Genomic DNA, 12,282 nt, shown 5'->3' with positions numbered 1-12,282 from the left:
TCCTATGGTGTTGTTAGGGGTCATATGGTGTCTTGTGACACCATAGGACCCCTTAAGACACCAAATCATGTCGTTAGGGGTCATATTTACACCATAGGACCCCTTAAGACACAATATGACCCCTTAGGACATAACAATATGTTGTCACTAGGGGTCATATGGTGTCCTAAGAGGTCATAAGGGTTCATGGGACACCATATGACCCCTATGGACACCATATGACCCCTAACGACACCATAGGACCCCCTTAAGATACCAAATCATGTTGTCAAGGGTCATATTGTGTCCTACGACCCGTAAGACACAATATGACCACTAATGACATGATTTGGTGTCTTAAGGGGTTCTATGGTGTCCGTTAGGGGTCATATGGTGTCCATAGGGGTCATATGGTGTCCCATGAACCCTTATGACCTCTTAGGACACCATATGACCCCTAATGACACCATATTGGGTCGGTTTGGGTCATATTGTGTCCTAAGGGGTCATATTGTGTCTTAAGGGGTTCTATGGTGTCCCAAGACACCATTTGACCCCTAATGACACCATAGGACCCCTTAAGACACCAAATCATAACATTAGGGGTCATATTGTGTCTTACGGGGTCGTAGGACACAATATGACCCCCAATGACATGATTTGGTGTCTTAAGGGGTCCTATGGTGTCATTAGGGGTCATATGGTGTCTTGTCACACCGTAGAACCCCTTAAGACACCAAATCATGTTGTTAGGGGTCATATTTACACCATAGGGCCCCTTAAGACACAATATGACCCTTTAGGACATAACAATATGGTGTCATTAGGGGTCATATGGTGTCCTAAGAGGTCATAATGGTTCATGGGACATCATATGACCCCTATGGACACCATATGACCCCTAACAACACCATAGGACCCCTTAAGACACCAAATCATATCATTAGGGGTCATATTGTGTCTAGGACATAACAATATGGTGTCATTAGGGGTCATATGGTGTCCTAAGAGGTCATAATGGTTCATGGGACATCATATGATCCCTATGGACACCATATGACCCCTAACAACACCATAGGACCCCTTAAGACACCAAATCATGTTGTTAGGGGTCATATTGTGTCCTACGACCCCCGTAAGACACAATATGACCCCTAATGATATGATTTGGTGTCTTAAGGGGTCCTATGGTGTTGTTATGGGTCATATGGTGTCCATAGGGGTCATATGGTGTCTTGGGACACCATAGGACCCCTTAAGACCAAATATGACCCCTTAGGACATAATATGACCCAAAGAGATGCAATATGGTGTCATTAGGGGTCATATGGTGTCCTAAGAGGTCATAAGGGTTCATGGGACACCATATGACCCCTAACGACACCATCGGACCCCTTAAGACACCAAATCATGTTGTTAGGGCTCATATTGTGCCTTACGAGGTCGTAGGACACAATATGACCCCTAACGACATGATTTGGTGTCTTAAGGGGTCCTATGGTGTCGTTAGTGGTCATATTGTGTCCATAGGGGTTATATGGTGTCCCATGAACTGTTATAACCTCTTAGGACACCATATGACCCCTAATGACACCATATTGGGTCGCTTTGGGTCATATTGTGTCCTAAGGGGTCATATTGTGACTTAAGGGGTCCTATAGTGTAAATATGACCCCTAACAACATGATTTGGTGTCTTAAGGGGTCCTATGGTGTCACAAGACACCATATGACCCCTAGCAACACCATAGGACCCCTTAAGACACCAAATCATGTCATTAGGGGTCATATTGTGTCTTATCGGGTCGTAGGACACAATATGACCCATAACGACATGATTTGGTGTCTTAAGGGGGTCCTATGGTATTGTTAGGGGTCATCTGGTGTCCATAGGAGTCATATGGTGTCCCATGAACCCTTATGACCTCTTAGGACACCATATGACCCCTAATGACACCATATTGTTATGTCCTAAGGGGTTATATTGTGTCTTAAGGGGTCCTATGGTGTAAATATGACCCCTAACAACATCCCTCTCTCTCTCTCTCTCTCTCTCTCTCTCTCTCTCTCTTTCTCCTCTCTCTCTCTCCCCCTCTCTCTCCCTCTCTCTCTCCCCTCCTCTCTCTCTCTCTTTCCTTCTCTCTCTCTCTCTCTCTCTCTCTCTCTCTCTCTCTCTCTCTCTCTCTCTCTCTCTCCCTCTCCTCATCTCTCTCTCTATCTCTCTCCCTCTCCTTCTCTCTCTCCTTCTCTCTCTCCTTCTCTCTCTCTCTCTCCTCTCTCTCTCTCTTTCTCCCTCTCTCCCTCTCCTTCTCTCTCTCCTTCTCTTTCTCTCTCTCTCTCTCTCTCCTCTCTCTCTCTCTCTCTCTCTCTCTCTCTCTCTCTCTCCTCCCTCTCCTCGTCTCTCTCTCTCTCCCTCTCTCTCTCTCTTTCTCCCTCTCTCCCTCTCCTTCTCTCTCTCCCTCCCTCTCTCTCTCTCTCTCCCTCTCCTCATCTCTCTCTCTCTCTCCCTGTCTCTCTATCTCTCTCTCTCTCTCTCTCCCCCTCTCCTCATCTCTCTCTCTCCTTCTCTCTCCCTCTCTCTCTCTCTCTCCCTCTCCTCATCTCTCTCTCTCTCTCTCTCTCTCCCTCTCTCCCTCTCCTCTCTCTCTCTCTCCCTCTCCTCATCTCTCTCTCTCCCTCTCTCTCTCTCTCTTTCTCCCTCTCTCTCCCCTCTCCTTCTCTCTCTCCTTCTCTCTCTCTCTCTCCCTCTCCTCGTCTCTCTCTCTCTCTCTCTCTCTCTCTCTCTCTCTCTCTCTCTCTCTCTCTCTCCCCCTCTCTCCCTCTCCTCTCTCTCCTCTCTCTCTCTCTCTCTCTCTCTCTCTCTCTCTCTCTCTCTCTCTCTCTCCCTCTCCTTGTCTCTCTCTCTCTTTCTCCCTTTCTCCCTCTCTCTCTCTCTAAAATATAACCAATAAAATCCGATATCCGATTTAATCGGATATCAGATTTCTGCCATGTGGCAATTTAGTTCATAAATGGCGGGTAACAGTTCATAAATGACGGCAATGGGAATTTTTTTGGGCGGACCACATATTTTTTTACAAAAATCGGATATCAGATAAAATCTAATATCCGATTTTATCCGATATCAGATTTTAGTTCTAAAAACCAAGAAAATAAGGGTTTGTGGGTCATTCTGTAGATTCCAATGGCCGATAGTCTGGGTCCTATGTTTTCTATCAAGGATCACGGGGTTTTAGACTGCTAGAGACAAATTTGTGCTTTTGGGAGATTCTTAAAGTAAAAACTTACATTGTCAATCACGAAGGAGAATATGTGTGGACGGAAATGGGGAGTAGTAGTCATCGGAAGTCTAAACACAAAAGAAAACTTTCAAATGACCAAGTTGAAGTGTATAGAGAAAGAGATAGAGAATATCATAGGAGGAGAAGACAAGGTATGTTAGATATTGCTAATGTTACTTCAACTGAAGAGGAAATTGAAATTGAAAATGTGCCACAAGTTATTGAAAATAAAAATGTAAATTTTGAAAATGTTGAAAGTGATAATGAAAATGCTCAACATGTGGAAAATTTTGACATAGGAGGTGAAAATGTTGAAAACTTTAACATTGAAGGTGGAATTGCCTCACCAAGTGAACAATATGTAACACCTAATTACTATAGAAATGAAGACCCTCTCATGGATGAAAGACAAATTCCAAATCCAAGACCTTCAAGAACCCCAAAATGGCTATTTGAAATCGATGAGAACATTATTGCGAATCTTGAAGGCAAGAGGTCAACAAGAACCATTCGGTTGTGGGCTACAAAACTTTTCAACCAAAATTTTAGCAATAAGACATTGACCAAGCAATGCCAACTCTTTGTTCAATTGCTAATGATGATAAAGATGAGACCATTGCTAAACAAATTGAAGATTTGTACGAACAAGAAGACGGAGAGAAATTCTATTATTGCAAAAATTCTATTTGATGCTCTCAATTCTATTGGAAAGAATACCAAAGAAAGAGATAAGAGAGGTGCTCGAAGAGTGATTACAACCTCCTTAGTAAGCCATCAATTGAGGAAGGCTCGTCAAATGAGAAAAAATTGTGTTGATTTTAACATAAACCATAAAACTTTGGATAGAGCACTTGCACAAAGACAAAGACTTGATAATCCACTTCAACAAAATACATGGGCATTTGGTGGGAGGCTTCCATGTGTTGATAGAAAGTTGACTGACAATGTGAAGGAAGAGATTCAACAATTTTGGCACTCTAATTCTAGAGTGTCACCCAATGTAAAGGACGTTTTGAAATTAAGAATCGGCAATCGAGACCGCACACCACATCCCAAACATTTCTTGGAATCAAGCCAAATAATGTTGTACAAATTATTTTGTGAATTACATCCAACTTTGCAAATATCACAAAGGGCCTTTGAATCTTTGAAACCATTTTATTGTGTTCCTCTTAAGATTCGCAATACCTGTTTTTGCAAGTACCATGAACTTTTATGTCATATTCATTCTACAATGCATACTAATGAGATGTTGCAAGAGTGTGGTGCAATGCTATTTCTGAGATCATCAAGAGACTTGCAAGATATATTTTTATGCCCTAGAGATGATGGCTTCTATTTCTATTGAAATGATTGTTTGAATGAGAAGTGCTCAGAATGCAGTGGGTTGTCAAAGTTTGTTTCATGTTTTCATGAGGGCAACGAACACGAGTTTGGAAATAATTATGTTGAGAAAAAAAGATACAAGACAGTGAAATATAATTTCAAGAGTGGAGGTGAAGGTTCTAGATGCGAATTAGTCTCAAGAGAAGTGAGTATTGCTGATTTTATTTTGGATTTTAAGGAAAATATTTTCTACAAGTATGCAAGGCACACCCATAGGTCTCAGTGGTTGGATCAATAGTTCAGGATGTGTAAGATCTCTTTCCCAATTGGCACTATTGTATCGGTGGTTGATTTTGCAGAGAACTATACATTGCAACCACAGAATGAGGTGCAGTCTCAGTACTACAATTCAGTCCAGATTGCTATTTTTGTTCACATTACATATAGACATGCTCCTAATAGTACAAAAGAGGACAAGAAGATAATTAGGGAGTATCATTTTTATATGAGTGATGATAGATCACACTCCTCTGAGTATGTGCAACATTCTTTCAAGAATTTTTTTGAGTTCTTGCATGAGAAAGATATTGCAATTGACCGACATATAATATGGTCAAATAACTGTATAGGTCAATTCAAGAATGCCCATATGTTTTATTGGTTGAGTAGAATGCATGTGGAGAGGCGTATACCTCATATTTGGTGTTTTTTTTGAGGCAAGGCATGGGAAGGGAGAGCATGATGGAGCAGGTGCATGTTTGAAGAGAGCTCTAGTTAAGGAGTAATTGAGGCTTCAAGGTGCAAATTTCTTTGATGCATGTTCTATTGTTGATTGGTGTTGTTTAGCACTGTCACATGGAGGTACTCTTGATTCAGCAGTGAGTAGATTCTTTTGGTTGGTTGAGGAGGGAATAGTGGGAGATAGATTGGATTGTCAAACAATTAAAGATTCTTCAAAGATGCATTCATTTCTTAGCTCAAATGCAAGTACATGGACCATTTGGACATGAGTGTTATATTGTTTTTGTCAGAGTTGTCTTCAGTGTGATTGGGATCAGTGCGAGTCAAGTGAGTGGGTTGATACGTGGGTTCCCCACTATCTAACTCCTTTATCTCAAACAATATCCTTGTCAAACTATGACATGGAAAGTTCACTTGAGTATGATCGTCTATCAGATCTTGTACAGCCAGGACATGTTTTTTGCAGTTGTTGCACTACAAGGGAATGAAGAGAGATCAAAATATTGGTTGGGAGGATGTGTACAGGGAAAACAAAATCTAACACAACCAGTGACAGATGATGATGGGTTCACATATCCTACAGGTTCAGTTGTTGTTGTGGGAACTTGGTTGCGAACATACATGATTAGAAAGAATGGCATACCTGGATTTGAAGACTATGAGAGACACCAAACCATTATAATGTATTCACACCTTATTATAGCTACAAATGTCAAGTTGTTGAAGCATCAAGCAAAACCAAAGACCAAAGAGCTATGGACAGTGACTACTGTTGATCATGAAGCAATACTGGATACTCTTAAACAAAGAGATGACCCTTCAGGCACACTTGAGTAGTAGGTCTTTAATGGTGCCTTATTTTTTTTATCATGCATTACATTTCAAACAATGATCATTAAACCTTAATGTTCAAGTTTGTTACGTGTATATTAAGGATGTGTTCAAAATGCAGGTCTATTGATGAACATTTTTTTAGGCAACACGGTTTTTGCATGCACACAGCAAGTACACTCGATATAATTGGAAGGGACATATTTTTGCAACACCACTTATGTTCATCCATGCAATTAATGTGTAGACTAACAATTCTTAAAAATACAGTTTCATGCTAGCTCATTCGTCATTAACAAGGCCCTCTCTTGGTGATGGTACATATTCCTTTGTGCATTAATGAGATTAAATTGTGGGTCTTGTTGTGTTTATTATCATGAAGATGATTCAAATGCATGTGGCCAGGACACATTTGCAATGGATCAAATTGTCATGACAAATGATCTATTGAATCAAACATTTGACATTGACTAGTCAAGGTGGTCATCGAACTTTCACTCAGGTAACCTTGTCTATTTTTATTCATTAATGGTTTATAAAATAAAGTCAGTTAGATTTTGGCAATTGAATAACATTCTTTCATTTTCAGACGCTGACATCAGATGCACCTAATATTCTCTCCATAATGGAGCATGGTGTTCTCTAGCAGTAGCATCTTTGATGCTTTTGATAGTAGTATGTGTCAGATTAGTAAATTTCTATTTTGATTCTTCGCACAGGGCTTTGCAACTTCACATTGTGAGTGTGCCCCTATTACAAATGAATTGTACTTTGATCGACATAGATGGTCTATGATGGCTTTTTTGTAAGACTATATAGTTTTATTACATATATTGTACTTTAATTGACATATAACAATATCCAAGTGGTGGTTGGCATGGGCTTGAATATTTGTATGCATCTTGAAGTTGAATATGATATGTTGTATACATCTTGAAGTTGAACTTTGATTATACTTTGTCAGCATTTGATGAATCATAAATGTCATTTCATTATTAATCTTGTGAGTGTGAGGTGTAGGAATAATAACTAATTGAGAACATCAATTCAAATCCATAATATAGAGGATACTAATTTATTTATTGTAGTTTAGTGCAGAACTTATTTATTTTTTCTAATAATGAAATAGGTACAACTGTATTGAGATAAAATGAAGCTTTTCTCTTATATGAAGATGTCACACTGGCAAATTGGTCTATATTATAATACACAAGATGTAAGTAAAATCAAAATGCTCTCATCAAATCCTTCCAGATTCTATGTTAACTTGTGACTCATTACGGTATGCTCGGAGAGGGAAGAGTGTGTGGCTTTAGGGTACAGTTTTGGACTTGAACCATATTGCATAAATCTCAAGGCTTCAACTTCATTATCATTAAAGGTTTCTGATTGTTTACAAAATATCCTTTGATATCCCTTCATGGATGTCACATGCGTAGGGTATGACCCCAAGTGTTCAATCGAGTGGGGGGGAAAAATAGGAGCATGTGTAGGGTAATAATGGCTAACTGGACATGTCGGAGCCAACGGTTCATCATCACAATGAGCAAAAGGAGAAATCAGCCACACGACAACATTACATTGAGTGAGACTGACAATTTTTTCGCCAACCCAAATATTGCTACCCTAATAAAACCGTAGGGCAACTTGAAAAATCGAGATAGGCTTTCGTACGGACCCCTCTCATTTCCCCATAGGTTCAAATGGATCATTTGCAGGTGCCATGAATTTCGAGTTAGGGCCCATCAAAGTTTGACAATTTTGAGCACTTAAGGTGCTCAAGAGACGACGCCGGTAGAGTATGACCCCGAGCATTCAATCGAGTGGGGGGGCAAAATAGGAGTATGCGTAGGGTAATAATGCCTAACTGGACATGTCGGAGCTGATGGTTTATCATTGCGATGAGTAGAACGAGAAATCGGCCACATGACAACATTCCATTGAGTGAGACTAACGATTTTTTGCCAATCGAAAAATTGCTACGCTAATAAAACCATAGGGCAACTTGAAATCTCGAGATAGGCTTTCGTAGGGACCCCTTTCGTGGCCCTGTACGTTGAAACAGATCATTCGTAAGTGCCACGAATTTTGAGTTAGGGCCCATCAAAGTTTGACAATTTTGAGCACTTAGGGCGCTCAAGGGATGACGCTGGTAGGGTATGACCCTGAGCGTTCAATGGAGTGGGGGGAAAAATAGGAGCATGCATAGGGTAATAATGCCTAACTGGACATGTCAGAGCTGACAGTTCATCATCATGACGAGCAGAACGAGAAATTGGCCACGCGACAACATCCCATTGAGTGAGACTGATGATTTTTTATGCCAACCAAAAAATTGCCACCCTAATAGAACCATAGGGTAACCTGAAAAACCGAGATAGGCTTTCGTGGGGACCCCTCTCATGGCCTTGTAGGTTCACATGGATCATTCGCAGGTACCACAAATTTTGAGTTAGGGCCTGTCAAAGTTTGATAATTTTGAGCACTTAGGGCGCTCAAGGGATGATGTCGGTAGGGTATGACCCCGAGCATTCGATTGAGTGGGGGGGGAAAAATAGGAGCATGTGTACGGTAATAATGCCTAACTGGACATGTCAGAGTCAATAGTTCGTCATCGCGACGAGCAGAACGAGAAATTGGCCACGCGACAACATTCCATTGAGTGAGACTGATGATTTTTTCGCCAACCCAAAAATTGCTGCCCTAATAAAACCGTAGAACAACTTGAAAAATCAAGATAGGCTTTCGTAGGGACCCCTCTCATGGCCTCGTAGGTTCAAACGAATCATTCGCAAGTGCCACAAAAATGAGTTAGGGCCCGTCAAAGTTTGATAATTTTGAGTACTTAGGGCGCTCAAGGGACGACACCAGTAGGGTATGACCCCGAGTGTTTGATCGAGTGGGGGGGCAAAATAGGAGAATGCGTAGGGTAATAATGCCTAACTGGACATGTCAGAGTTGATGGTTCATCATCACGACAAGCAGAATGATAAATCAACCACGTGACAACATTCCATTGAGTGAGACTGACGATTTTTTTGCCAACCGAAAAATTGCTGCCCTAATAAAACCATAGGGAAACTTGAAAAATTGAGATAGGCTTGCGTAGGGATCCCTCTCGTGGTCCCGTAGGTTCAAATAGATCGTTCCCAAGTGCCACGTATTCCAAGTTAGGGCCTATTAAAGTTTGATAATTTTGAGCACTTAGGGCGCTCAAGGGACTACGCCGATAGGGCATGACCCCGAGCGTTCGATTGAGTGGGGGGGGGAAATAGGAGCATGCGTAGGGTAATAATGCCTAATTGGACATGTCGGAGTTGATAGTTTGTCATTACGACAAGCAGAATGAGAAATCAGCCATGCGACAACATTCCATTGAGTGAGACTGACGATTTTTTTGCCAACCAAAAAATTACTGCCCTAATAAAACCGTAGGGCAACTTGAAAAACCAAGATAGGCTTTCATAGGGACCCCTCTAGTGGCCCCGTAGGTTCAAATGGATCATTCGCAGGTACCACAAATTCTGAGTTAGGGCCCATCAAAATTTGATAATTTTGAGCACTTAGGGCGCTCAAGGGACAACGCCGGTAGGGTATGACCCTGAGCGTTCGATTGAGTGGGGGGGGGGGAAATAGGAGCATGCATAGGGTAATAATGCCTAACTGGACATGTCAAATTTGACGGTTCATCATCGCGACGAGCAAAACAAGAAATCGGCCACGCGACAACATTCCATTGAGTGAGATTGATGATTTTTTCGCCAACCAAAAAATTACTGCCCTAATAAAACCGTAGGGCAAATTGAAAAACCAAGATAGGCTTCCGTAGGGACCCCTCTCGTGGCCCCGTAGGTTCATACAGATCATTTGTAGGTACCATGAATTCCATGTTCGGGCCCATCAAAATTTGACAATTTTGAGCACTTAGGGCGCTCAAGGGACGACGCCGGTAGGGTATGACCCCGAGAATTTGATCGAGTGTTGGGGGGAAAAATAGGAGAATGCGTAGGGTAATAATGCCTAACTGGACATGTCAGAGCCGACGGTTCGTCATTGTGACGAGCAGAACGAGAAATCAGCCATGCGACAACATTCCATTAAGTGAGACTGATGATTTTTTTGCCAACCGAAAAATTGCTGGCCTAATAAAACCATAGGGCAACTTGAAAAACTGAGATAGGATTTTGTAGGGACCCCTCTCGTGGCCCTGTAGGTTCAAATGAATCATTCACAAGTGCCACAAATTCTGAGTTAGGGCCCATCAAAGTTTGACAATTTTGAGCACTTAGGGCGTTCAAGGGACGACGCTGGTAGGGTATGACCCCGAGCGTTCGATCGAGTGGGGGGGGGGCAAAATAGGAGCATGCGCAGGGTAATAATGCCTAACTAGACATGTCAGAGCTGACGGTTCATCATCGCGATGAGCAGAACAAGAAATCGGCCACACGACAACATTCCATTGAGTGAGACTGACGATTTTTTAGCCAATCGAAAAATTGCTGCCTTAATAAAACTCTAGCGAAACTTGAAAAACCAAGATAGGATTTTGTAGGGACCCCTCTCATGGCCTCATAGGATCAAACGGATCATTCACAGGTGCCACAAATTCTGAGTTAGGGCTTGTCAAAGTTTGATAATTTTGAGCACTTAGGGCGCTCAAGGGACAACGCTGGTAGGGTATGACCCTAAGCATTCGATTGAGTGGGGGGGGAAAATAGGAGCATGCGTAGGGTAATAATGCCTAACTAGACATGTCGGAGCTGACGGTTTGTCATCGCGACGAGCAGAACGAGAAATCGGCCACACGACAACATTCCATTGAATGAGACTGACAAATTTTTCGCCAACTGAAAAATTGCTGTCCTAATAAAACTCCGAGTGTTCGACTGAGGTGGGGGGCAAAATAGGACCATGCATAGGGTAATAATGAATTGTATCAAGTATTGTTCATTAAATGAATTGTATTGTATTGTTCATTAAATGAATTGTATTATTCATTGAATGAATTGTATTGTATTGTTGATTAAATGAATTGTATTATTCATAAATTGTATTGTTCATTAAATTAATTGTATTGTATTGTTCATTAAATGAATTATATTGTTCATTATAAAAATACCACTTATGATGAAATGAATTGTATTGTTCATTAAACAGCCATTATTAACCATTGTTAATTATTGGAATGAGATTAAAGATTTCTATGATAACACCATGCACAGATGAGCAACAATTTATATGATCAAATATCAACTTCTGTATATATAAAAATGTCAAATGATTACAAATGTATGTCCATACACAAATATGGCATAAATGCCAACTGAAACAAAATGTATGTCTAAATACGTGAATGTATGTCCATATACAAAATATACATGCCAACTAGACATGTAACCATCCCAAAACTATCTATAACATCGTAAGCTACTGATGGATCATCAAAATTGATCCTCTTCGCCACACTGCTTAGGTCTGAAGGATCCTACACAAGAAAAACAAACCACAATTAATATTAGTTATATTATATAATTCACATTCGAAAAGTTAACATAAAAATAAACTATAATTGAACTATTCATGTTTACCTCATCTGCACATTTTCTCTTCAGTAGAGGAGGTATGTTTTGAATATTTTCATAAACAACCTACATATGTTCAGAAACATGACATTGATACAAGTTAGCATATAATTGTCACTGATAATAACAAATTATATCTACTAATAAAAAAATAAAATAAACACACATCTACTCGAGGCATCTCTTCTTCTTCTTCAGGTATACTGGGTGTAGTCATCAAGGATGTGAAGCCAAGGATCCTCTGTATATATACACAACAAGTATATGAAACTATCAATCTATGTCTAGACATTTATAATCACTATAAGTTATTTAAACTATTCATTCAATCATATTTGCATTCAATTACCTTTCCCTTGTCTCCAACTGCACTACTAGATCCTAAATCACACTGCTCCATACTCATGCTGCTTGTGCCCTACAAGAGTAAAATAAGATATACATGCAAGTTACTAGATAATCTAATTAATACCAATATAAATGATGAGCATGTATGTACAATAAAATACAAACGACTAGGTGCAATAATATATGTATCGTCAA

The sequence above is a fragment of the Cryptomeria japonica genome, chromosome 7, assembly GCF_030272615.1.
Source record: "Cryptomeria japonica chromosome 7, Sugi_1.0, whole genome shotgun sequence".
NCBI classification, from domain to species: Eukaryota; Viridiplantae; Streptophyta; class Pinopsida; order Cupressales; family Cupressaceae; genus Cryptomeria; species Cryptomeria japonica.
Note: the sequence above shows the minus strand (reverse complement) of the source record.